The following is a 27,183-nucleotide window of genomic DNA, read 5'->3' on the forward strand; positions in this document are numbered from 1 at the left end:
GATTTAAAAGAAGAACGAGTATAATTTTTCTATATCCATTGAATTAACATGTGGCTGTATAACATATAATTTTATAATTACATGTTTAATTAAAATTTTTTTCAATGGCTGGCACAAAGTTCTAATTAAATAAAAAGTCATCTCACTTTTCTGTGGCAAATAGCCTATGAAGCTATTGATTTGGGGAGGTAAAAAAAAAAAAAAAAAAACCCAAGAATGAAATACTTGAAATTAGTGGATTATCTGAAAACATCATAAATTTTTTTTTAAATCAAGTTTTACAGTGAGTCCTGTTTATTCAGGGTTGAGTGGAGCTTAGGTGGGCAATCAAGGTTGAGCAACAAGTTTGGGTATAGACAGAGGAAAAGGAGAAAGCATTTAGCCATGTCATTTTTCTTTGGGAAAGAAGATGAGACAGAAGAGGTGGTGAATGCGAGAGAGATGGAGCAGGACAAAGGACATGGTTGTGGCATCATCCTGAGATTACAGAGGCAGCCAAGAAGGCATGGTGGAGGTATGTGGAAGCTGCTAAACGTGATTATACATGTCTAATGTAGGCTCTCTAAGTAAGTGCAACAGTGAGAGGAAAGTGGCATTAAGTAACCTGATACAAAGTTTTTAGTCTCATTGTCAAATTCAATGTAAGTTCTAAAACAGAAGGTGTAGCAGAGAGAGAAAATTCTTAGGTAAAAGTTTTTCTGACCACCAAGGAGTTATTTAATAGGACACCATTTGGGGAGGCACAGTCCAGAAAAAAGAACAATTTTTCTGGCAATGAGACTGAATCAAATAACCACCCTGAGCCCTGAGTGACATAAATGAGCCTTCTTTCTCATAAGTGTCCCTTTCACCAACCGCTCACAAATTGTAGGTTGGCTTATTGAAGGAGTCCTGTGTCAATGGTGCTGTCACTTTGTCTTTTGGCTTTTTATAAAACCGGCCATTTTAGCTCTTTTTAAAGAACATTTTTCTTTTCTCAGGTTTATTAGATCCCAAATATCCATCAGAAGTTCCTGAATTCCTATCCTATTTTTCTTTTTCTACAGCCATGGTTGTTGTAGAGGAATACAGAGGACATTTATGATGTTCAAGTAACGAAGGCCTTTCTAAGCCTGATAGGAAACTAAATAATCTCAAAAAAATGAAACTTGGCAAATGCAAATGATAGCATATTCCTAGCCACAACTAACTTCAAAAGTCTCTGGGAAGCAGTCAAAAAATAATCTCACGGAAAAAATAAATATCTTCAGAAATGGCAAAAGTCCTTACCAAAAAAAAGACAAAGAAATGCTTCAGTAAATTAGACTGAGAACATAGCTAAAAATCTGGAAACAAAGTCATCAGAATACCTACAAATTCTCGAAATAATTTATTTAAATGCAAATTAGGGTGGTGAATGATTTTTCAAGTGTGAAAATGAAAATTCTGAGAGTGTACATTTTTAAACATAGTAAAAGGGAAATGTATTAATATATCAAAATTAAGACATAAAATTTCTTCATCAGAATTAATCTTAAGTATCCTCAGTTATAGCAAAGAGGAAACATGGATGTCAGCATCTAACGTGTATGAGGAGGTGAGACATTTACTGAGACTGTTAAGTAGAGTAAGCCAAGCAAAGGCCAGTCAGTGGGGAGCAAAGACTGTTAGTGTTCCTGAAACCCCCATTTTTCTCCCATCTTCCAGCCTCCTTCACACTTAGATTGGTGCCTTGTGCCTAAGTTCTAGCCAATGACATCTGGGCATAAGTGACATAGGCTATATTTAAGGTTTATCTTAACACCCCTGCTCAATCATCCTTTTTCTATCTACAGTGATCATGGAGACCATGGATTGACAGCATCATGAGATGAAATGATCCCTGAACTTGGGCAACAGCCCCCACGGAGAGCCGCCTAACCCATGCTGTTACCCAGAATAAGCCTTTATTCTGTTAAGTCATTGTGATTTCAACATTTGCTTGAAATATTATAGGAAAGCCTAGAAAAGTGCTTCTGAAATTTGGGTGGGCCTACAAATTCTCCGAAGACTTTGTTAAAACACAAGTTTCCGAGTCACCTTCCCAGAGATTCTGATTCAGTGAGTCTAAGACTAGAGAAACTCATTCTTCTAACCAACTCTCAGTTTTTGTTGATGCTGCTGGTCCACATCGGCCTAAATATCCTGAATAAAACACTAGGAGTGGAACTACACAAAGTCTGTGTAGAAGACGTGAGGTTCTGAGGCAGCAAAGAGCCTCAGTCTTATACACACAAAGAACTGAAGGTAGAGGAGTATAGAAGAAGAAGAAGCAAAGATTATAATTCAACAATGATCCTGAAAATTTGAGATGCAAACCCGGAGATCATATTGGCACCAAATAAGAATTCCCAGCACAAGCCTAGGGCACTAGTTCAATATTAATTGACCCACTAACATATCATGGTATTGATGGGGTGCAGGATTTGTTCACAATTAGGATACAGACGAATGCCAATATATTCATTTCCTTATACCTAGAAGTCTCCAGGACAAATTGAATGGATCTTGAAAAACCCAAAGAACCAGACATTTTCTATCAGTTGTAAAAACTTCAGTGTGAATGGGAATTTTATTACTGACCCTTCCTGTATGAACAAACTTTCTCTGGTTTATGAATTAAGGCTAGGAAATGAGAAAGGAGCCAGAGTGGCATTAGCTTGGAGCCACCAGAAACCTCATGAAGAAACAGCAGTGTACTCAGTGAGGACGATGACTCCCGTGGGCAGGAGATTGGTGCCCAGAGCACTGGTTCTCAATACCAACTGCACATTAGAATCCTGATGTGAGTTTTACAAATTACTTTGCCTAGGCCACCCTTGGAGACTGTAATTCCACTGACCTGGGTTAAGGGCACCCAGTATATCTTGCCATAGTTTTTTTTAAAAATTCAACTGACTTCCATAAATGTTCAGATTCTTTTAGTCATTAAAATTTTCATTCTGGTTCCTAAAATCTAAACACTAATCATTTTAAAGACCCAGTGTCATTAAGCACTTATCCTCTTCTCCTCCCAACACAGGCTAGAACAGAGGTATAGCAGCTTAGAGAGGAAAGATATAGGGGACAGGAAAGGACCTGTTTGCACTTACACCTTTCTTTTTCTTCTTTCCTTTCCACATGCTAGCCCAGTGATGTTAAGATGGACATACAGGTAGAGGATGCAACAATGTCTACTTCGGCCACCTCTGGTGGTGTGGCAGTTTCCTGCTTCTGTTGGTTGTAACTTCTTGTCTTGCTAACACTTCTGTGGCCCTCACCTCTATGAGGCATGCTTTCCAATGTGTCTCTCATGTGGGTACATTGGTAGACTCTTCAAAAAGCCTTATGGCGTTCTCTGTTATGGGCCGAATTATCCTCCTAAAATTCACATGTTGAAGTCATAACCCCAATTGCTCAGAATGTGACTGTATTTAGAGACAGTGCCTTTAAACAGGGAGTTGGGGGAATGAGTGAAATAGGGAAGGGGATTAAAAGGTACAAACTTCCAGTTATAAGACAGTCATGGGGATGAAAAGCATAGGGAATATAGTAAATAACAGTGTAAAAATGTTGCACAGCGACGGATGGTAACCACACTTACTGTGGTGGGCATTGTGCAATATAGAGAATCCTCCAATCACTATGTTGTACACCTGAAACTAATATAACATTTTATGTCAATTCTACTTCAATAAAAAATATATATAAAGAAGTAGTTAAGGTAAATGGAGTCATATGAGTTGGCTTAATCTAATATGACTGGTGTCCTTAGAGGAAGAAGAGATCAGGACACAGACAACACAAAGACCCAAGGGCAACCATGTGAGGACCCAGCAAGAAGGCAGCCACCTACAAGCCAACAAGAGAGGCCTCAGCAGAAGCCCAAACCTGCCAACACCTTAATCTTGACCTTCTCGCCTGCAGAATTGTGAGAAAATAAATTTCTGTTGTTTAAGCCACCCAGTCTGTGCTTTTATATTATAAAATCCCTAACAGATAAACATAGCGTTTATATGGGAACTCCAGTTCCTCAGGAACAGCCCTGTTAGCCCTTCTCACTCTTTACTCAGGGTGGACTAACTAGATGTTCCTATTGTTAAAAAACAAAAACAAAAAAACACCTTTGCCCAATGGAAGGGTTGACAAAATTACTGATAATATTTCATTTTCCACAACCTCCATTGAGCCCATGGGAAATCTGCATGCCAAAAAATAACAAAAAATAAAAGAGACATCGCCACCAATCCTCTTTCCGTAGTTGCCCTGTTCTCTGTGCTCCAGGCAGATTCTGGACTCTAGTCCAAGGGCTCAGCAATCTTTTAGTAATAGCTTACCCGAGGAGCCTACGTCAGTGATCAGAGAAAATGGTGCAGACCACCCCAAGTTTTTGGTGTTCTTCTCTAAGAGATCCCTTCCCTTGCCCCTGGTGAGAGGGAATCACATCTCCTTATGAATCTTCTGCTCTTTTTAAAAAGAGAGCTTCTATATAGGAGACATATGGATCTTGGTTCTGGCTCCAAACACTGAGGAAGCCTGAGTTCAATGTGGATGAATCTCAAAACCATAATGTTGAGTATGTACACCAAAGGGTACATACAGTATGATTTCATTTATATAAAGATCATAAAACAAGCAAAACAAATCTATGGGGACTACAGTCAAAAGAAAGAATAACTTTGACAGATAATTGGCTAGAAGAGGCAATGATCGGGGTCTTTGTGGTGCAGGGTAGTATTTTAATATCTCGATCTTTGTGGTAGATGTTTGGAAGATGGTAAGAAGGGGATATTTGGTGACTCTATTTAAACCTGTTTAGATTGGGGCACCTGGGTGGCTCAGTCAGTTAAGCATCCAGCTCTTGATTTCAGCTCAGGTCATGATCTCATGGTTGAGGGATTGAGCTCTGCATTGGGCTCCATGCTGGCCATGGAGCCTGCTGGGGATTCTCTCTCCCTCTCCCTTTTCCCCTCCCTCCCACTTGCACGCTCTCATACTCTCTCTTTCTCTAAGAAACAAAACAAAACAAAACAAAAACCTGTTTGTATCAAATTTCACCAAATTGAAGTAACTGTGAAATATGTGAATCTGATTAGAGAACTTGCTCAGTAGTAGGTGTTCCTGCATACTCAGGAAATGTCATTAATAATTGAAATGTCATAATAAAGTATTAATTTCATTAATAATTTCACTAGTTCTAATATGCTCCATATAAGTAACAAGGAAGGTATCAGGATTGGTAGCTGTGAGATCTTCAGCAAATTACTTTCTTTATATGAATCAACTACAAATTGGGTAAGGTACTTCTGAAAGTGTTATGCTTGTTAAATGCTCATTAATCATAGTGACCCTAAATGAGATACTTGTATATAAATCAACAGTTTAATCTCTGGTCATGTATCTGATTTTCCTTAAATTAATTTTCACTTTTATTTCCATGTAATTATCCTTTTTCACATTTTTCTGCCGACCCTTACTCTTTCCCAGGAATTCTGTAAAACACTGAAAGATAAAAGACTATTGTACTCCTTGAATGGGCATGCTTTTCTCAGGAAAACCTTGAATCAATAAAGGAAAAAGGTTAACCTTGACCGTATTAAATTAAGGAAATAGATTTTAAAAAATAGTGGCAAGAAAGCAGATACCTATGAAGAATAAATTCAGAAAACATTTTCCAGTACAGATGGCACATAAATTACAAGAAATTCTTACCAAATTAATCAGAAAAAAATGGAAGTAACTGTAATGAATAATAAATGAAAATATTGTAAAAATCCTACAGCAGGGTGAAGGTTTCAATAACAGAACTATGTAGGAAGCATGAAAGATTTATAAATTTGAGCACATAAATTTTAAAATTTGATGGGCAAGTTCAACCACAAAACAAATATCCTACCATTAACTATGTTAGAAGACCATTTGCAATTACAGACAAATATATTCGATAAAATTTTCCATCTAGTAGAAAGCTGGATGAAAGGATAAAATTAATTCACAAGAATGTAAGGCTATAAAAATTGTCAATTTAGAATAAAGAATAAACTATAAACAATATGCCAGCATTAGCAAATATATATCTAAGGATATTTACTGCAAGATTTCTACAGATCCACCCTTGGGAACACTCATTACTTATAATTCAAAATTATTTTCTGATTTGGGGAAATACATATGGTGCATATATTATGTAACACCATCAGAGGCATTCAAGAAAGCATTTCATGACCAAACAACATTAATATTTCTGTAGCAAAACCTCTGAATAGTCACACTATGTGGGATAAATACAGACCATAAATAATTTCAACTAAGTTCTAATCGTGCTTTGACAGCAAATGAATTTGGGTGCGGTTAGGTTTGAATACCAAATTAGTGGGAAAATATTTTCAATTTTAAGTGTTTTTTGGATTTCAGAATTGCGAGATAAGAGACTGTGGACCTATATTAGAAAAAAATGTGGAAACAAATGTTCATCAAATAGTTATCTGCAAGTTGTGGTTCTTCTTAACATGTATGCTAAGCAATCATTTTTCAATAGTGATAAAAGCAACATTTAAAATATGAATGCCCAAGATATATGATAAAGGGAGATAAACAAGTTTGAAACCAGCTCCATTATGCATTTCTTTTGACAGCAGGATTTCTGGTGACATTTACTTTTCTTTGAGAGAAATAATTGACATGCTAGACTTGAAAGCTACTGAGAGGAGACATACAGATTTTATAGGTTGTCTGGGGCCTTTTTTTGAGCTTCAACTTCTTCTTCTAATAAATATCATCTTTTCTACCTATAGGTAATAAAACTTACCAAAATGAATCAAGATGAACCTGAGTGACCAAAAGTGAGTGACAGTGGGGACAAGGAGGGGTCCATATAGCATCTCCATAAAGGCAGAAAGAGTCAGGTGTCAAGGGTAAATGTAAACTTAGTTACACCTGAAATTCTTGCCCAAGTAAGGTAAGGGTTACTGTCTGAGTTAATTAAAGATCTCTAATTTGAAAAGCATAGGGCACTAAAACTCATACCAACAAAATTTTGAATTCCCTAATGTACAAAAACACTGCAAATCAAGAAGGAAAACACTAAAATCTCTTTAGAAACAAATCAAAAAACATGAAAATTCATATACCAAAGAATAATTCTTTTTTTAAAGATTTATTTATTTTAGAGAGACACAGAGCACACACCGGGGGGAGGGTAAGAGGGAGAGCAGAGAGAGAGAATCTCCAGCAGACTCCCCACTGAGCACAGAGCCCAACAGGGGGCTCAATCTGGGACCCTGAGATCTTGACCTGAGCTGAAATCAAGAGTCGGCCACTTAACTGACTGAGCCACCCAGGTGCCCCTGTAAGTAATTCTTAAAAATGTTTTTAATCATCCTTTCCCTCTGTGTTTTATTTTAAATATTTTCTATGGTTATGTTTTTAAGTTTATCTGAGACCTAACCTTATTCCTAAGGTAGTGGCAGGTTTAACTTCCAAATGAATAACTAGATTTACCCTCCCACCTGAAACAAGCAAAAATGGACACAATATCTGAAATAATGATTTTCAAGACACAAGACATCACACATAAAAGGACAATGTTTTGCGACAAATTGGAAACAAACAAGGTGAAACCTTTGGTAACCCCAACTTTCTAGTTTTGGAGAACCCCCAAGCTGTGGCCCAGCTAACACTCCTGAACTGAGCAGATGAGAGTGAGAAACTAGAGATGCAGGTGGCTGCAAGTCTCAGGATAGCGCCTCAGAAAGGAAAAAGCCACACAAGGAGAGAACTCGAGAAAGCTCTAGAGATCTCCCTCTGGTAGGTTCATCACAGGAACTTCACAGGTACTTTAAAAGAAGGTACTTATTCCTCCGTAAGTGATATCTCACTTTTTCCCCGGCTGTTTATGAGATTTTTTTTCTCCTTACCACTGGTTCTGAACAATTTGATTTTGATTTAACGTGGTGTAATTTTAGGTTTCAGATGCTTGAGTTTCACTGATTTGTAGTTCCATCAAATTTTGAAAATGTTTGATGACAATTTCTCCAAATATTTGTCTTATTCCCCTACCCCCACCCCCCACCTTTGGGACTCCTATTACTTGCATTTTTTGGCTGCTTGAAGTTGTCCCATAGCTCGTCGATATCATCATTTGTTTGTTTGGAGGGGAGTGTTTTATTTTTGTTTTCCTCTGAGTTTCATTTTAGATTGCTTCTACTGCTATGTCTTTTGGTTCTTTTTTTTCTTCTTCTTATTTAATGTCTAATCTGCCATTAATCTCATCTTGTAATTTTGCTTCTCACACATTGCATTTTTCATCTCTAGAAGTTCAATTTAGGTCTTTTCTATATCTCCTGGGCTTTTTTATTGCTAAACGTACTGAAGTGTTATAAGAATTGTTTTCATGTCCTTTCCTGTTAATTCTAACATCTGTGTCAGTTTCAATTCATTGATTTTTTTATTATCATATGGGCTGTACTTTCATGCGTATTTGTATGTCTGGTAATTCTGGATTGGATACTTACTATAGTGAATTTTGCCCTGTTGGGTGCCAGATATTTTTGCATTCCCTAAATATTCTTGAGCTTTTTCTGGGCTGTGGTTAAATACCTTGGAGATAGTTAGATCCTTTGGGGTCTTTCAAAAAAAATTTGTTAGATAGGACCAGGGCGGTGCTCAGACTAAAGCTAATTATTCCCCATTGGTCACACAAATCCTTCTTTGTACATATTATCAAACACCCTTTGAATATAAGGTTTTCCATACTGACTGATCGAAACATATGCTATTTCTGGTGCTATATGAGTACCAGAAATTGTGTCCTCTAATCTTTTTGAATAATGGTTCTTTCTTGGCCTTGGAAAGTTTCCTCAAATGCACCTTAATGTTCTGAAAGGAAAACAAAAATTTAACCTAGAGTTCTTTAATCAGCAAAATATCTGTCAAAAACCAAGGTGAAATGTTTCTTCAAAAATATAAAAGCTGAAAGAATTCTTCAGCAGCACTCTCTCATAATAGAAATGTTAAAAGAAGTGCTTTAAGCAGAAGGAAAGTGATTACTAATGTAAATATAGATCTATACAAGAAATGAAGAGTATCAAAGGGCAACTACATGCATAAATATATAAAATTTTTCTCATCTTGGGGTGCCTGGGTGGCCCAGTGGGCTAAGCATCTGACTCTTGATTTCAGCTCAGGTCATGATCTCAGGGTCATGGGATTGAGCCCCACATAGGGCTCTGCGTTGGACATGGAGCCTGCTTGGAATTCTCTCTCTCTTTCCCTCTCCCCCTCTGCCCTCTAAAAAAAACTTTAAGTGTTCTCATCTTTAAAATGTACTTAAAATATAATTGACTGTTTAAACAAAAACAGTAACAATGTAATGTGACTTTTTAACCTATATAAAAGTAAAATGTATGCAAAAATAGCACAAAGATTGGATGGAGAGAAATGGAAGTTCACTGGTGCAAGTTTCTTTTACTATACGTCAAGTGGCATAATATCATCTGAAAGTAGACAGAGATTATATAAACATATACCTTAAAGCAGTCACTTAAAGAATAAAGATTTATAGCTAATAAGTTGATAAAGGAGATAAAAATTATAAAAATACTCAATATGCAACAACACATAAATATGAAAAATGAATATAAGAAGAGATGGGGCAAATAAAAAGAGCTATAGATTAGATGGAAAGCAGGTCATATCAATAATCACATTAAATTTAAATGGCCTAAATGTCACAGTTAAGAAGCAGAGGTTGAGGTTGTCTGATTGCAAAGTAAGGTGCAAATATATGCTGCCTACATGAAAAAAACTTTAAATGCAAGCTACAAATAAGTTAAAGAGTTGAAGAATGAAAAAAATATGTACTATGCTCACACTAATCCAAAGAAAGCTGGAATGAACATATTAATTTCAGAAAAAGTATTTCAGAGCAATGAATATTAACAAGATTTTTTAAAGGTAATTTCATAATGTAAATGGATCATTTTATCAAGAGGGCATAACAATCCTAAATGCTTCTGCACTCAATAAAGAGCTTTAAAATACACAATAGAACTCCAAGGGAAATTACCACATTCACAATTATAGCTGGAGATTTCAATAATCCTCTCTCAATGATCAACAGAAAAAATAGACACAAGGGGAGTAAAAATATAGAAAATGTAAGCTATACAATTAGTCACCTTGATCCAATTGGTATTCACATAATATTCATCCCAAACAGCAGAACACACATTACTTCTAGATGCACAAGAAACATGTAACAAGATAGACTATATCCTGGACCATAAAACAAATCTCAACAAATGTTTAAGAGATACAAGCCATACATAGTATGTTCTCTAACCACAGAAAAATTAAGTTAGAAATCAATAATGAACGTATCTCAGGAAAATCCCCCAATATTTTGAAACTAAATAACACATTTACAAATAAACCATGGGTCAAGAGTAAATCAAAAAAGATTTTTAAAATAATTTTGAACTGAATAAAAATTTTAAAATACCAGATGTTATAGGATGCTGCCAAGCAGTATTTAAGAGTAAATTTATAGCACTGAACCCCATTCATTAAAAAAGAAGAAATTTCTCAAGTTAATGGTCTCAGTTTCTACCTTAAGAAATGAGGAAAACATGAGAAAATTAAACCCAACGTAATTAGAAGAAAAGAAACACTAAAAATTAAGACAGTAATAATGAAATAGAAAATATCAATGTAATGAAAAAAGCAATGAACTATTGTCAATAAATGCAACAATATGAATGAATCTCAAAATAATTATGCTGAGTAAAGAGACTGGCCTAAACCAAAAAAGAGTGCAAAACTCTGTGGTTCCATTTACACAGAATTGTGGGAAATCAAAAACAATCCCTAGTGGGGTGCCTGGGTGGCTCAGTTAGTTGAGGGTCCAACTTTTGGTCTTGGCTCAGGTCTTGATCTCACAGTGCTAAGTTCAAACCCTGCACTGGGCTCTATGCTGGGCATGGAACCTACTTAAAAAAACAAACAAACAAACAAACAAAAGAAAACAATCCCTGTGACAGAAAGCAGATCATTGGCTAAAATGGGGCGGAAGGGTGGTTAGGGAGGGAAGAGAGAGAGAGAGAGAGAGAGAAGGATTACAAAGAGGCGTGAGGAAATCTTTGAGAGTGATGGATATGTTCATTGTTTTCATCATGGGGATGATTTCGTGGTCATGTACATATGTCACAACCCATCATACTGTGCACTTTAAATATGTTCAATTTAGAGTATGTCCATTATTTTTCAATAAAGCTGTTACCAAAAAACTACACTGAAAAATCAAATGACAAATGGCATATGCACAAGATTATTCCACATAAGGTACAAAAAATAAATTCAATGCAACCTAATGTCTAGAAACAAGAGACTGGTTAAATTATGCTCATCCAAGAGAGAAAGCAAAATATCTTTATGCATGGCTATGAAACAATCTCCCTGATATATTGTTATGAACACACACACACACACACACCCTTCAAGAATAAAAACAAAATCCAGACCATTTTATATTTTCTGTTTCTGTTTTTGGTATAAAAAGAAAGGGTAGACTTTTCAAATCACTGTTGTACACCTGAAACTAATCTAATATTGTGTGTCAACTATACTTCAATTTAAAAAAGGATAGACAAGGAATAGTTCACATGAGAAAGTAAAAATATTAGCATTGGCAAGGTGACATGGGTGGCGAGAAGATGAGAGTGATGGTAAACTGTTTCTTTTTTTTTTTTTTTTAAGATTTTATTTATTTATTTGACAGAGAGAGACAGAGCGAGAGAGGGAACACAAGCAGGGGGAGCAGGAGAGGGAGAAGCAGACTTCCCACAGAGCAGGGAGCCCGATGTGGGGCTCGATCCCAGGACCCTGGGATCATGACCTGAGCTGAAGGCAGACACTTAACGACTGAGCCACCCAGGCGCCCCAGCAAACTGTTTCTTAAATATGATCTTGATATTTTCTCTCTCTCTGAAACATGCAAACATCTTACCTATTTAAACGTATTCTTTAAGAGCCCTGGGAATGTACCATACTAATTAAAAATCAATCAAGCTCCTGCCAAAATAAACTTTATTCCCTATAACTTAAAAACAAAAAACAAAAAAACTAGTCAAGCTCTAGATTCAGATAGCTTGTCTTAACCATGTGATTTGGGCCAACTTTGTTAAACTGTCTCCATTTCCTTAAAAGTATAACACAGATAATGAGAGTGTCTCCTTATAGGATAATTATGAGTATTAAATGAGCACTTAGAACAGAACCTGACACTATGGTAAACATGCAGTATGTTTTAGATATTATTTGCATAGGTTCAGTTAAACACGGCTGGTTGTAAGGGTGTCTGGATGGCTCAGTCGGTTAAGTGTCCCACTCTTGGTTTTGGCTCAGGTCATGATCTCGGGGTCCTGGGATCAAGACCCACATTGGGCTCTGCACTCAGCAAGGAGTCTACTGGAGATTGTCTCCTTCTCCCTCTGCTCCTCCCCTGCTCACAGGCACTCTCTCTCTCAAATAAATAAATAAAATCTTAAACAAACAAACAAAACCCATGGCTGGTTGTAAAGAGCACTGCCTGATTTGGATTTGGTTAACATTCATAAGTTACAAGTAACTCCAAACACTTGCAGCTTGGTTCATTTTACTCCCATCTCTCTGCTCACACTGGACTGACTCACCAAGTCAGTTCAATGGGAGTTCAATGTTTAGAGGAGCGCAATCATTGTTTCAAATAAGTAGCGATTCAATAGTAGGTGAGGATCCTTGGAAACAGTTTGTCATCTTCCTCATTCTAAAGAACCACACAATATGTTATCATTATTGACTGTGCAGTCCGTTATGAAGTTACACCTGAGCCCCAACAGCTTATTCAAAACTCTGAAGAATGAAGTCTGAATAAGTATGTATTCACATATATATGAATAACTAATTATAAGTAGACTTTATACAACACACACACACACACACACACACACACACACCCAAGAGGGAGAAAGAGCTCTGTGAGTTTAAGGGATTCATCCATGCTCATGCAGCTCATTGAGCAGGAGCTGTGAACAGAACCTTTGCATGGAACAAAAGTCATAGTATCTTATAGCTTATAACCTCTCTTTGTATCCCTCTTTCCTAATATGTAACATACAGATAAGAGTTCAAATCCATTTTATCATTCCTAAGAGAAGGGAGCAGATCTCATTCCTGGTATATGAAACAAAATAAACAAAAACCTGAGGGGCCTGGAGAGTAGACCAAGTTTATAGAGCAAGTGACTAGATCCTGGGTCTCCTGACACCATTTTTTTCTTTCTTTAGAACCATATTATCTCCTCTTTCCCCCTCTTGACCTCGAATAGACCAAGCAGAATCAACCACAGAATCTTAGAAAGACTTGAGTTCCTGCAATGCCCACTTGTGAAGTATCCATCACATATTTCCTAGCTGATTAGTGATGCACTGATCTTTCCAACTTTATAAAGCAAGAATTCTACGACAAGAAAGGAAGAAGAAAGAGGAGGAGGGGGTGAACAGATTTAAACCAATGTCACACATCACATATAGTTCTATTATACTGGATGTTATTTTATATACGATGCTAATTTGCCAATGAAAGAAGTATACACAAGTTTCATGGATCTAGGTCATCATTTGGTTATTTTTGATTCCTGTGCTGTAGGTTGCAAGGATTTATTGTGGAGACAGATGAGGGTAAATTTGTCTCTTCGGAGGACTGTGGCTAAAGGGCTCTCACTCTTAGTGCTTACAGTATTCTGGGAACAAGTGTAGACAAGGTGTTTATCAAGTGTCTCTGAGGGTTATGGGATCAATTTAGGGGATCAAAATAGGGATTACTGGATCAATTGCATCTTCTCTTAAAAAAAAGTGAATATAGCTAAATCTTATCTACACTGAGTCTGTTAAATCTCAGAGACTATGCTAACTCTGCATGCATTATTTCATTTAATCAAAACAATACTCTGAGGTGGTTATTATTTTCATTCCCATTTTGTGGACAAAGCTATTAGGCACAGAGCAGTAAAATAACTTTCCCAAGTTTGCACGGCTAGTATGTGGGCAAATCTCTGAATTGAACCAAAGTATTCTCATTTTCCAGTACCCTGCTCTTCCTCCTTGTCTAGGAATCAGAAATTAGTGTCCTTGTCCTGAACAGTGATTATTTGTATCTGATGGACACCAGGGTCTCTGAGATGTACCAGGATTTCATTTGAACCCATGAATGGGATGACACTTGTTTACCTAAACTTTTAATTTCAGATCTCTGTGCTAGTTATTTAGTTATTGGCCTTACTTCCTAGACCTCCCCTGTTATTGTTGTTTTTTTCATTTCTCATCCACCCTTCACTGGTGATATCTTGCTATATTTTATGCATTCCCTGCTAGCTGCATTAAATCCCTTCTGTAATAAATAAATACATGTATAAATACATACGAAAGCAGTCATCTCAGAAAGAGGATGGTGGCTGGTGACATATGAATTATAAACTTGCAATGAGCAAGTAATTACTTCATTATGTTTCCATTATTCCCTTTAATTAAAAATTCATTCTCTGTAGTTAAAGATGCCTGCAAAACTATCACAAATTTCTCATGAATTAAGGATTTAAAATCCCTGGGTTTTGAGCAAAGACTTTATACCAGTTTAAATAAATAAATAAATCCACCACTTAGCAAAGCCAGTGAGGCTGCCAGAATCAACCCAGAAAAATTTCTGACCAATTCATCATATGTGCTACATCTTAAAAGTAAAATAATTCATATGGCTCACCAAGACCACACAGTGAATAGTCTAGCATTGTTAATTTGGTCCTCAGGTGGTGGATTCAAATAGCCTTCCACACCTCATCTCCTATCTCATAATGGATCGCTACCTCATATGCCGAATACAATATAATTTCTTTTCCCTCCTCTTTTAACCAATTAAGTAAACCATGGATCTGGAATTTAGGTTCTAAAAGGGCCTTATAGATAATGTAGTGTTATCCCTGTATTTTACTAAAGAGGAGGGTGAGTTACAGGGTGGTTAAATAACTGCCTAAGATCATAATGCTACTTCGGGCGCCTGGGTGGCTCAGTCGGTTAAGTGTCTGCCTTCAGCTCAGGTCATGATCCCAGGGTCCTGGAATGGAGTCCCGAGTTGGGCTCCCTGCTCAGTGGGGCGAGTCTGCTTCTCCCTCTCCCTCTGCCTCTCCCCCCCTGCTCGTGCTCTCTCAGACTCTCTCTCAAATAAATAAAATCTTAAAAAAAAAAAATCATAATGCTAGTTAGACTCAGTACTGGGACTAGAATCCAGGCCCCAGAACTTTAATTTTTTTTTAATATTTGTAGTAAAACCACACTTCCTATTTCCCAGGGGGAAAAAAAGGTTTTGACTTTTATGACTGTTGTGACATTTTACCAAGTATGAATTAGCTCAACAGAGTTTAGCAAGCATGTTAATTTAATCAATAGTTCTACATTTTCAAAACTGTATTTTCTAATAGAGAAAGGAATTTTCTAGAAAATGTCTTCTACTTGTTAGAAATTCCATCAAACATGAAAGAGTTGAGAATCAAAGTGCACTACACAAAGTCACAGAAGTTCTCAGCCACTCCACAGTTTGCACTGCCAGTCACATCATGGCCATCCTATTCTTTTAAGTTTTCTAGCTCCATGAAACAAGTTAAATGTGACAGGAGGAAGAAAGTGGAGTGGCTGGTTTTCTCCATGAGAACAGGTGTCATATGCTATGGACTGAATATTTGTGCCCTGCCACCAACTACATATGTTGAAGCTCTAATCCCCACGGTGATGGTATATGAAGGTGGGGCCTTTGGGTGGCAACTAGGTCATCAAGGTGGATATTAGTGTCTGCATAAGAGACATGAGAGAGATGAGGTGCCTGCCTGGGTGGCGCAGTCATTTAAGTATCTGACTCTTGGTTTTGTGATCGTGAGTGGTGATCCCAGGTTGTGAGATCAATCCCTGCATCAGGCTCCACACTCAGCGTGGAGTCTGCTTGAGATTCTCTCTCCCTTTGCCCCTGCCTCCCAGTGCGCTCTCTCTCTCTCAAATAAATAAATCTTTAAAGACAGAGAGAGAGACATAAGAGAAATGATCTTTCTCTCTGCTATGTGATGATACACCAAGAAGGTGGCTATCTGCAAACCAAAGAGGGCCTTCACCAGACACTGAATATGCTGATACCTGGATCTTGGACTTCTAGCCTCCAGCACTAGGAGATGATTTGTATATCGAATTAATAATAATGTCATTAGAAGATTTCCAGGAGAAAATCCTGCTCAAAGAGATTTTTTTTTTTTCCTGTAAATGAGCAGGGCTAACAAATTGGGATAAGGGTGAAAGGTAGAAAGGATGTAGGTATCTAGATTGGGGGAGGTTTGTTTGTTTTAGTGAAAACTTAATTTTTAAATATATTTTTTCAATCAACAGAAAGGATATTGAGAATTAGGTTTCCCAAATACCACTTTTTTTTTTTTTAAAGATTTTATTTATTTGACAGAGAGAGACACAGCGAGAGAGGGAACAGAAGCAGGGGGAGTGGGAGAGGGAGAAGCAGGCTTCCCGCTGTGCAGGGAGCCTGATGTGGGGCTCGATCCCAGAATTCTGGGATCATGACTTGAGCTGAAGGCAGACGCCCAACGACTGAGCCACCCAGGCGCCCCCCAAATACCACTTTTTAAAGATCAAGGAAATATATTTAAATTTACAATTTGATGGGGAGAGAATATCCGATTATACCAAGAAGGATGTGCTGTCAGGAGTAGCTGAGTCGGCTGTGGAACTTGAATAAAATAAAACACAAGCACTCAATACAACATAATGCTTTTGCCCTTACTTGATTTCCCGTACGTCCATGGTGATTTAAAATGAAACAAAACCAAACAAAACCCTATACAATGCCTTTGGGATTAAACAACTGATTTCCTGGTCCAGAGAGACGAGATGTTCTTATTAGTCATAATTTAAAACCTTTGAATCTCAGAAAACAATAAGCATACAATGAGGACTTATAAACAAAAGGTCAGCTCTGTGTAGAGCTTAATGAGAGAGAAAGCACATTAAGGAAAGTACAGCTGCTACAATTATTTCAGTGCAAACTGCTTGTCCATGTTCTAAACAAGTACATGGACATCTAGCTCACTGAGGGGTGACAAAGTAGATGGAAAGAAAATGGGGCTGTCAGAGTCACCTATGATTTGTGTCTCTCAAATCTTAGTATAAAGAGCAGTCTTCTATATTTAAGTGTGAGAGTGAGAGGCCTCAGTTGGATTTATTTTACTTAACTGACCCACACTGGACGTGGAGGATGTGTTTGGTGTTTTACTCACAAATAATCTTATAAAATATATTTCCTTAAATAACATGTCATTTCCCTGTGAAAAATAATTGTAACTTACCCTACAATTCCTCATTTCATTGTCACTCCATACAATCAAAACCCTAAAAGGTGTCATTATGTACCTTTGACCAAGTAGATAACAGGAATTGGAGTTACCCTATCCCATAAAAACACGAAATAAAGTAGACAAAATGGATGAACTCAGTATTATAGATGTTGGACATCAAGCAGCAGAGGACAGTGACATCTGAGAAAGGGGAAGCAAACAAAATAGCCCTGTGGCTGCCATCGCTCACCAAATGGAGTGAGTTTCCTGGCCACGGTGGGTGTGGGGAAAGGAAGCTCAGAGGAGCCCAGCAGTTTCTGTGAGGGAGGGAGATGGAGTTGGGAGCTCAGGAAGGCCACCATGGCTAGAATATATAATTCCAGAGATGAAATCATACGATGATCATGCTCAAGTGCCTCAGCATCATTTTATCTGTGTAAGATGAGATAACTTTTAAATCTTTGGCAGCAATTAGTTGTGGCTTTTCCTTTTTGTCCTCACAAAAACTATCAAATCCCTTAGTAAAGTTATGTGCTTGTGAGGACATCCATTCTTTATTATTTTCACTGATCTTTTCATTAAATCTAGACTTCTTAGTAAATTCCATGCTTTTCTGCCTCACATCCATTTTTATGGCAAGGTCTCTATGACGGTACTAATGAACTGTATGCGTTCACTGCTCTCAGCGCATTTCTTTGTCTTACATTTTCTTCTTCTAATATGTGTATGAGAGGGTTAGGCCTTTAAAAGTCTCTTATTTCTTCCTAAGTTGACTTGCTTAGAAGACAGTTTCACTTAATAATGAAGGGAAAAGGAAAGCAAGGATGCAAATATATATAAACACCACCCAAACAGGATATGGTTCTATAGGGAAAAAAAGCTAAGGTAGACTGTGGTGTATTCTATACTCTCTTACCAAGACTGAAAAATAACTTAAGTGTTTTTTTCTAGCTTGGCTTGTGGATTTGTTATAGGGGATTTTTTTTTTTTTATTATTCTGGTAGTGACATGATTTTGTAAGCCCTCATTTTGAAGGTCCAAAAATAAGGGATACTTGTATTTAGTAGACTTAGGGACAGAAATCATTGAATTCTACCCTTAGAATTATTACATAACTATTTATAGTCCTGTTTGATACGCTAGACTCCTTATCAAGGGAATTCATCCTGTTCACTTTTACTCTCTTCCTCCCCACCCCACAAGAGAAATAATTGTAGATATCTGAACATCACATTAACTAAACCACAACTGAAGAAGGAAAATAAGTTTAACTTCTAAGGGTGAATACAAAGTAATTTAAAAATAACATTTTTTCCACACGTGTATTTAACTCAACTGTCTATAAATATCAGGCTGAGAAAAATTAGGAATTCACACATTCAGTCAAAGTTACCAAAGTGTCTGAGGTGCATCGCTAGAGCCCATGGGGCCCAGGTAGTCGGCTGGCCAGAGCTGAGAGGAGATGCTGAGACAGGAGCAGGCATGTTGGAAATGAAGAGAAGTGAAGAGGAGTACTTTACATGCATCACTGAGTGCGAAGACCCCAAGGCCCACACCATGCTCCTCCGCAGGGCCAGCAACGAGAGTCTCTCGGAAGTGGAATGCAGCCTCCAGGATGCCAAACAAGTGTGCCACAATGTCCACCTGGACCCCCAGCTCATTTCCAGGGTGGAGCCTCTGAAATGGCCGTGGCCCAGGCCTTGACAGAAAAATCCAAGGCCATGACCGGTATGGAAGAATGGCCAGACAGGGCTGTTGCCCAGGCCTCAGAGGTCATCCCTCGTACCCTGATCCACAACTGTGGGGTCGCACCTTCTGACTACTTCCCTGCCTTCTGGCCAAGCACACACAGGACAACGGTGAGACGGGCACCCTGGGGGACAGGAAAGCCTTGGGCATCTGGGAGCCATGGCTGTGAAGCTGCAAACATACCAGACAGCAATGGAGACAGCAGTTCTGCTATTGCGGACTGATGACATCATCTCAGGCCACAAAAAAGAGGGTGATGACCAGAGCCCGCGAGGCGGGGCACTGATGCTGGCCAGGAGTGAGTGGTGGGCAAGGCAACCTCAACACAGAGCCAGCAGAGGGTCCCTCTTCCCTGAGCCGGATGGCCAGGGACACAGGGGATGTCTTTGTTTGGAAGGGATCAGGGTGAGGGGCAGCCCCAGCCCCTTTCTGTCCCAGCTCAGTCTGCAAAGGGCGCAGACGTGTAATTCTTCTCTATTGTAAGCTTTCCATTTAGTTTGCTTCCGATGATTATATCTAAGTCATTTGAAAAAAATGTTAATATCAACTGTTAGCAAAGCGGAGACAGAATATAGGACTAAGTGAACTAAGTGAGGAGGGTCCGAAGAAGCAAGTACTATCACTTATGTGGCACGATCCAGGTAACAGTGGAACTGGAGAACAGGAGGGCTCAGATCCTTGAATACCTCAGGTCAGCTGGGAGACAGAAAAATAGTCCATCAGGGTTTTCCTTTCTTTTTTTTTTTTTTTAATAAGCCATAGAAAAAAAGTCCCTTGGAAACTGTTATGATTCTCTGCTCACTACAATCTTCTCATCTCAGAGCCCTTACTCCAGGAATGCCTCACACATCTCCCAGGGAGCTGCCATCTCATGGGTTTCTTGTTAGGAGCACACGAGATGGTCAAGAACACACCCTTTCCTCAATTCCTGGCACTCACTGCTAGAATTAGGAATCCCTTAATCCAAAAACTGTTATTTAACCTGGCAGCAAGAAAACTGAATTCTATCCCAAAGAAGGTAAACAGAAGGCACAATTGGGATCTTATCTGGCTTTATAATTCTTCCCTGTGAAGTGAAATCAAAGGTTGGAAGCTCTTTACTCCTTTCTGTCTAAAACTAGGTTTGCAGGTCAAGGGTACAAAATGAGCTGAAACACTAAACAAATCGGTCTTTAATTTTTAGCATGGAGGGAGCAATGCCACTTTGGGAATCACGATCATATGAACCAAGAAAGATTCCCATTGTTCAGAACCTATATAACAGTAATTATCCTACTAACCCACCTCCCCACCACCACCACTTTCTCCTTCCCTAAGGAACTGATTCATTCAGGTAAGCAGGTGTAGATCCTTCAGATTCAGGGAAAATATGTCCTTTTGCTGGTTCTTATAAAGTAATCATGATTAGTCTAAGCCAGCCATGAGAACTGCAGTCCCCTTTTCTGTGTATTTTCCTCCGCCTCTCTTAATAGTATGCATATATGAAACAGGTTCCAGATAAAATGACATAAGAAGGAGTTCTGCAGGGGAAATCTGGGGAGGGATTATCTCTACAGATAAATACGTACAACTTTCATAAAGGAAAGACATTTTTCCTAGATCTTTTTAGCCTAAAATGAGGGATGAAAATGTGATGCCTGGAGCTGTGACAACTATATTGCCCCCATGAGGCAATAAAGCACAAAAATGAAAAATCAACACTCAGAGCACTGTGAAGCAGAAGTATGGAAATCCTGCACCCTTGACGTCATTGAACCTCTGAAATAAATCAGGACGTACCTACCTCTAGTCTTCTTTTACTGTATTAAATATCCTTACAACTGAAGCCCTTCGGTGCATTTATAGTTATTTGCAGCCAAATCAATCCCTACATATTCAACTTCAAGCAGAGGGCTGGAGGAAGTGGAGAGAATAGTCAGATATTTGGACACTGCGTTTGATAAAGTTGTATGAAATCTTTTCTCTCACTGCATATTTAAATTTGTTCTACTTCATTTCAAATATGATAAACTGCATGTTTAGCCAAAGACTGGCAACTCCCAGAATAAATGGGGAGGTTTTAGATTTAAACCCGCTACAAATATTTCTGCTCTTCACAGACATAGTTGCATTAACACAAGGATCTGACCCTGACTAGCATGAATGGAGATTTTAATCTCAGGTCCTGAATCTAGGTCCCTGTTCTGCTGTATGAAGTCAGTGCACAAGAGACTGGTAATCTTAGTGTCGAGATCTTCATAAACCTATGGGGTTTGGGGTTAATTTTTTAGACTGTCATTTTGTTTGTTCCAAACCCCACCTTGGTCTTACTTTTCAACTCTTCCATCTAAAAGGCCATTCACTAGAATAGTATTGGCTACTAAGGTAGATTAGACTTATTTTTTAAATAAGTATTTATTTTCAGTTAGCCAAATAATGAGTTAGTCTTTCACACAGTTAAAAAGTCAAGTAATACAGGGGCACCTGGGTGGCTCAGTCGTTAAGCGTCTGCCTTCCACTCAGGTCATGGTCTCAGGGTCCTGGGATCAAGCCCCGCATAGGGCTCCCTGCTCCGTGGGAAGCCTGCTTCTCCCTCTCCCACTCCCCCTGCTTGTGTTCCCGCTCTCGCTGTGTCTCTCTCTGTCAAACAAATAAATAAAATCTTTTTAAAAATTTAAAAAATAAAAAATAAAAAAAAAGTCAAGAAATACAAATAAAGTCAAGTGTTTGTTGGTGTTCTTCCAGATCCTTTCTATTGATTTGTTTACGAAAGCTTTACCTAAAGATATAAATTACATATTTACATATATGTTAAATAGTTATTTGTATATATAGAATATATAGTTTTGTGTTTTCTATTTACATAAAGGATTTATACTATACGCGCCATTCCTTTTTCACCGTATATGTCTCTTTGATTATTGCATAGAATTTTATAGTGTGCATGTACTATAGTTTAACACCTATTATTAGATATATAGGGGGTTTCTGAAACTTTGCTTTATAAACAATATTGCAATAACATCCTTCTATATGCATCAAGTATAACTGAATCTAAGGAGAGATATGGGAAAGTAGAATGCTTAAGTGTACACAGTTTAAATTTTAATAGTGTTTGCCTAAATGATAGTCAAAATTTTATTTCCACATGGAAAATTCACAAAAGTACCTATTATTTAGTCACTTGATATTATCAGATCTTCAAACTTCTGATAATCTTGATATATGAAAGTAGGCATCTGAGAGTTATTTTAATTCAGTTTTCAGGATGTACACAAGGTTAAGCATCTCTTCATATGTTTAAAGGCCGTTTGCATTTCCTCTTCAGAGAATAACCTGATATATGTCTATTTTTCTATTGAGCTTTTAAATCTTTTTAGGAGCTCTTTATGAACTCTGAATATTAACCTTTATCTTTAATAAACAATTGTTTTTATCCAAAATACTTTATCCAAATAGTCATTTTTATGGTGACTTTTTGTCATAAAGAATATAATTGGTATAGTCAATTTTTCAGTGTCTTTATTATCTTTGCTTTTGGTTTAATTTATGTATGCTCCCCATAACCCATATATATATGTGTGTGTGTATATATATATACACACATATATACAAATGTGTATATATATATGTGTATATATATACACACATATATACAAATATATAAATAAAATATTTATATAACCATATATATTACATATTTTATTATGTTTATATAATATACGTATCATATTAATAGAGACACAATTGTATTTCTGGAATAATTCCCATGCATTTGGAGAATAAATGCCAATAGATTCATATCTCCCCCACCACACATAAAAAAACAAACTTCAGCTAGACTGAAAACCTGAAGGTAATACACATGTTACAGCGAGACTGTGGCTAAGCGGCACATGTCACGTACCGCCAGCGCAGTGCTAACACGGCTAGGTTTACAGCAGTACCTCACCTGAAATTCTAGGAAATCTACCTTGAAATCTTTAATACAATCGCATGGGACTCTGTTTACATGCAAATCTAGGTGGATACTAGGCCTACTGTATTTTAGCCTTACCGAAAAAACACGACTACAAGCACAATCCTTTATGGCCATAATTCTGTGAACATAAGCTAGCTTTCACAGAGGAGAGGTTACATATTCCACGGAGAAAAACGAATCCTGTAATAAAACCATTTTGTTAAAAGAAATTTCTAGAGTTGGGAAGTAGAATAGTAATTGAATTTTTTTTTTCAAGTGAAAGAGAAAAAGCTGGTTTCCTGCCATGTTAGAGGACTGTAAGTTGGGTACAGTGCCATTTATTTAATTACTGGTACCAGCTTCCCAGAATGTGGCCAACAGAGAATGGATGTGTGGCTGGAACATGGAAACTAGAACAGGTTAAAAATGTTGTGACAGTTTTTTTTTTAATGGCTTCATATCCTGTAAAAGGCATTAATTTTCAAGAGAATGATTTTGGTTTGCCTTTTATGTACCATTATATCTAATTTGTTTTATGCTCCAGCAGTGAAAATCATTTTCCTCCCTTCAACTTACATGGCAAACACAAATGAATATTCAAGTAAAAAAAAAAAACAAAACTGGTTTAATTTGGCCATTCTCTGCTTCACCATAAAAGTACGTACTTTGTCCTGAATTAAGTGGGTAGAAATAACAACTGGTCTTTAAATCACTGCAATTCACTTGGCTCCAAAAAAAAAAAAAAAATGATTCTTGAAAATAAGTAACCATTCTCATTTCAGGAAGGTAAAAAGGTCATTGTACCTAGGAAAACCAAAGCAATTGTAATATTTAGAAACTGATGGCTTGATATGGCCTGGCTTTCTCATGAGGAAATCTGGATGGCTAGGAAAACTTCCCCGGGTATGCCTAATAAAACTAAGTCTAGATCTGAAATATTCTTGTTCAGATATTAAAACACTTGTGTTTATTCATTTTTGTAAGTAAGCAAGGTCAGTCCCATTATGGTAAGAGCTGAAGGAACCTGGGGAGACAGACATGTGAACAGTTTTTTATTTATGCCAGAAGTTTCCTTTCCTACCTAATGAGTGCATCAAACTTTGGTTAAAACCTAAAGTTAATACCTTCATTACCTATATCAATTATAAATGTTCAGAAGCCAATTTTCATAGCACTAACAGTCTAGGGAACTCATGCCCTTCTTTCGGGAGTGCAACAAAGAACCTAAGCCTAGATAACAGGATCCACACCCTGAAAATCCAGAGAAATGACACATTGCTCTGAAGCCATAGGGTTCATTCTAGGAGGCATGAGAGGTCCATATGACGTAACGTGATGGACTCAACATGATTTTTATGTTTATTAAGTGGAAGTTTCTGGGAGAGGGAGGATGAGCCCTGGGAATGAAAAATACAAAATTCATAATTTGAAATTGAATCCATCCCTAGGTTGCCCTGGAGAACAGACTTGTTAGGGCCAAGACACCAGGTCCTGCCCTTGACATTATTTTGTTTCTCAAATAAGCCAGTTCACCATCCTTGATTCATATTCTTTTGTGTATACTCTGTGATAGTGGCTTTCAAATATGATTCCCAGACAAGTATTGGACCTAGGCAAAACTTCCACTATTTCTTGGGAAGTAAGGAAAAGAAACATGAATTTTCAAAAAGTTACAATTATTCTGGGGTGCCTGGCTAGCTCAGTCGGTTGAGCATCCGACTGTTGATTTCAGCTCAGGTTATGATCTCAGGGTCGTGAGATTGAGCCCCATGCTGGGCTCAATGCTGAGTGTGGAGCCTGCTTAGGAGTCTCCCTCTCGTTCTGCCCCTCCCCTGCTCACTCGCTCTCCCTCTCTCTCTCTCTAAAAAAAAAAGTAAGAAAAAAGTTACAATTATTCTAATAACAAAAAAGGTCCTCTTACTCTGAGAGATTTATTTATGAAATTATGGTGATACACATAATGGTGGTATATAAGCCCCTAGTTCTTATTCAGGAAAAGTAACTGCAATTAAGGTTTTTTTCCTATGGAACATAAATAACTGGGAAATACTAGTCTATGGTGAGTAAAGATTAGACAAGTAATTTTGGGAGGGTGAAGCAGGATTGGTAGATGTTGATGCTAAAAAAAAGTTGCTATTTTTTTGCTTTTTGTAGTTGAGGAAACAGATCCATCTGTTGTATCAATTCAGGTGAGAAAATCCTTTAGGCAAAAAGAAAATGATAATAAATGGAGTTCTAATCTACTCAGAAGAATGAAGAGCACTGGAAGTGTTAATTAATTGGTCAAATATAAAGTTGTTTGTTTCTGGGCAATAGAACAGATCTCATTTACTTTTTAAAAATTCAAATCAGGGGCGCCTGGGTGGCTCAGTCAGTTAAGCATCAGCCTTCCGCTCAGGTCATGATCCCAGGGTCCTGGGACTGAGCCCCGAGTCGGGCTCCCTGCTCAGCGGGGAGTCTGCCTTTTCCTCTCCATCTGCCACTCCCCCAGCTCATGTTCTCTCTCTCAAATGAATAAAATCTTAAAAAAAAAAATTCAAATCGAAAGATATTAACAGTGGTGCCTGGGTGGCTCAGTTGGTTAAGTGTCTGACTCTTGATCTCAGTTCAGGTCTTGATCTTTTGGTTGTGAGTTCAAGCCCCACGTTGGGCTCCATGCTGGGCATGGAACCTACTTAAAAAAACAAAAACAAAAACAAAACCTCTTAACAGAACGAGTAGACAAGCCAGAGCAAGTTAATGACAGAGCCTGGAATAAAGGCACACTGTGTAACTCTCAGGGAAATTTTCTTTTCATGACCCAGACTAATTCTAGAAAAATATAAGCCCTTCAATGTTTTCCCAAAACTCTAGAGTTACCTGTTATCTCAAATACTACATGGTCAATAGTAATGTCTATGTTAGACTTTTCCCTTAATGGAGTTTCATGTTTTTCTTTTTAAGATTTTATTTATTTATTTGAGAGAGAGAGAGAGAGAGAGAAAGAGAAAGAGAGAGGGTGTGAGAGATCACACTTGAGTGGGGGGAGGGGCAGAGCAAGAGAGAGAATCTCAGGTAGACTCCATGCTGAGGGGTTGTTTTTCAAGGATGGAAGAGAAGTGCATAAAACCACTTCACCTTTTTCAGCCCATGCTAGTGAAAGCTGTAAGAAATCAAACCCTTTATGAATGACTTCTCTTCTTTTGAATATAGTAAGATTTGTATGAGACCTAGCAAGAGAATCAGCATATCTGAATGTTTTATGTATTTGAAAAATAGAAATGTCAGAGCAGACCCACGTTGCATTGGGAAGAATGCAATGAAGGAGGGAATGTTGTCTTACTTTGGGGGCTAGTAGGGTGTTGTTCAAATGCTGATCAGGGAAAAAACAAAAAGAAGGACTTTTCTCGGGCCTCTGAGAGACCCTGACACAAGAAATAGGACAAGAATATGAAGCTGTATTGTGAAGTCTAAAATTTCATGAGCTGCCTTGATGTGTTCAGCTTCACAGGGCTCTGAAGGCCTACCACGTGGTCCCCTGCTGTGGCCAGATACACTCCACACCTCAGGAGTTAGCCTCTCCGTAGGGCTAATCCCCTCTCCCGACTGGACAGTTGCCATCTACCTGGTCATCAACCTAATGGCCTTAGCTGCCCTGACAGCCCACAGAATTATTCAGATAAGCCAATCACACCCTCCTGTGTAAACCGGGGAGCACCTCCCCTCCCTGTTCCTACAAAGCCTGCCTCGTGTGGCCCCTAGTGGTTCACTCAACTCCGGAGTGCATCCCCCATGTGTCCCTGCATAGCACACAGTCTCCTCCACTCCTAGGATGTCAGTACTGGGACCAGTGTTGAGTGGCCTATGTTTGGCCACCTTCTACTATCAGACCACGTATCCCTCCCTCACCACCGGGGTGAATAGAAGACAATGAGAACAGGAGCCCACACTGGTAAGTCAGGAACAGACATTTTTAAGAGCAAATAGTTTCCAAGTAACTTTTTAGTTGAAAAAAATGATCCATTGCAGTCCCTGGGAAAGTAGCTAGGTAAAATGTGTACACGAACATCAACGAATACCGTACAGGCATCAACATCATTACAGC

At 38.1% G+C, this 27,183-nt stretch overlaps 1 pseudogene; it reads left to right on the forward strand.

Moving 5' to 3' along the window:
• Positions 1-384: 384 nt before the first annotated feature.
• LOC118518347 (T-complex protein 1 subunit gamma pseudogene) lies at positions 385-19,461 on the forward strand (annotated as a pseudogene).
• Positions 19,462-27,183: the final 7,722 nt, after the last annotated feature.

The sequence above is a fragment of the Halichoerus grypus genome, chromosome 14 (assembly GCF_964656455.1).
Source record: "Halichoerus grypus chromosome 14, mHalGry1.hap1.1, whole genome shotgun sequence".
NCBI lineage: Eukaryota > Metazoa > Chordata > Mammalia > Carnivora > Phocidae > Halichoerus > Halichoerus grypus.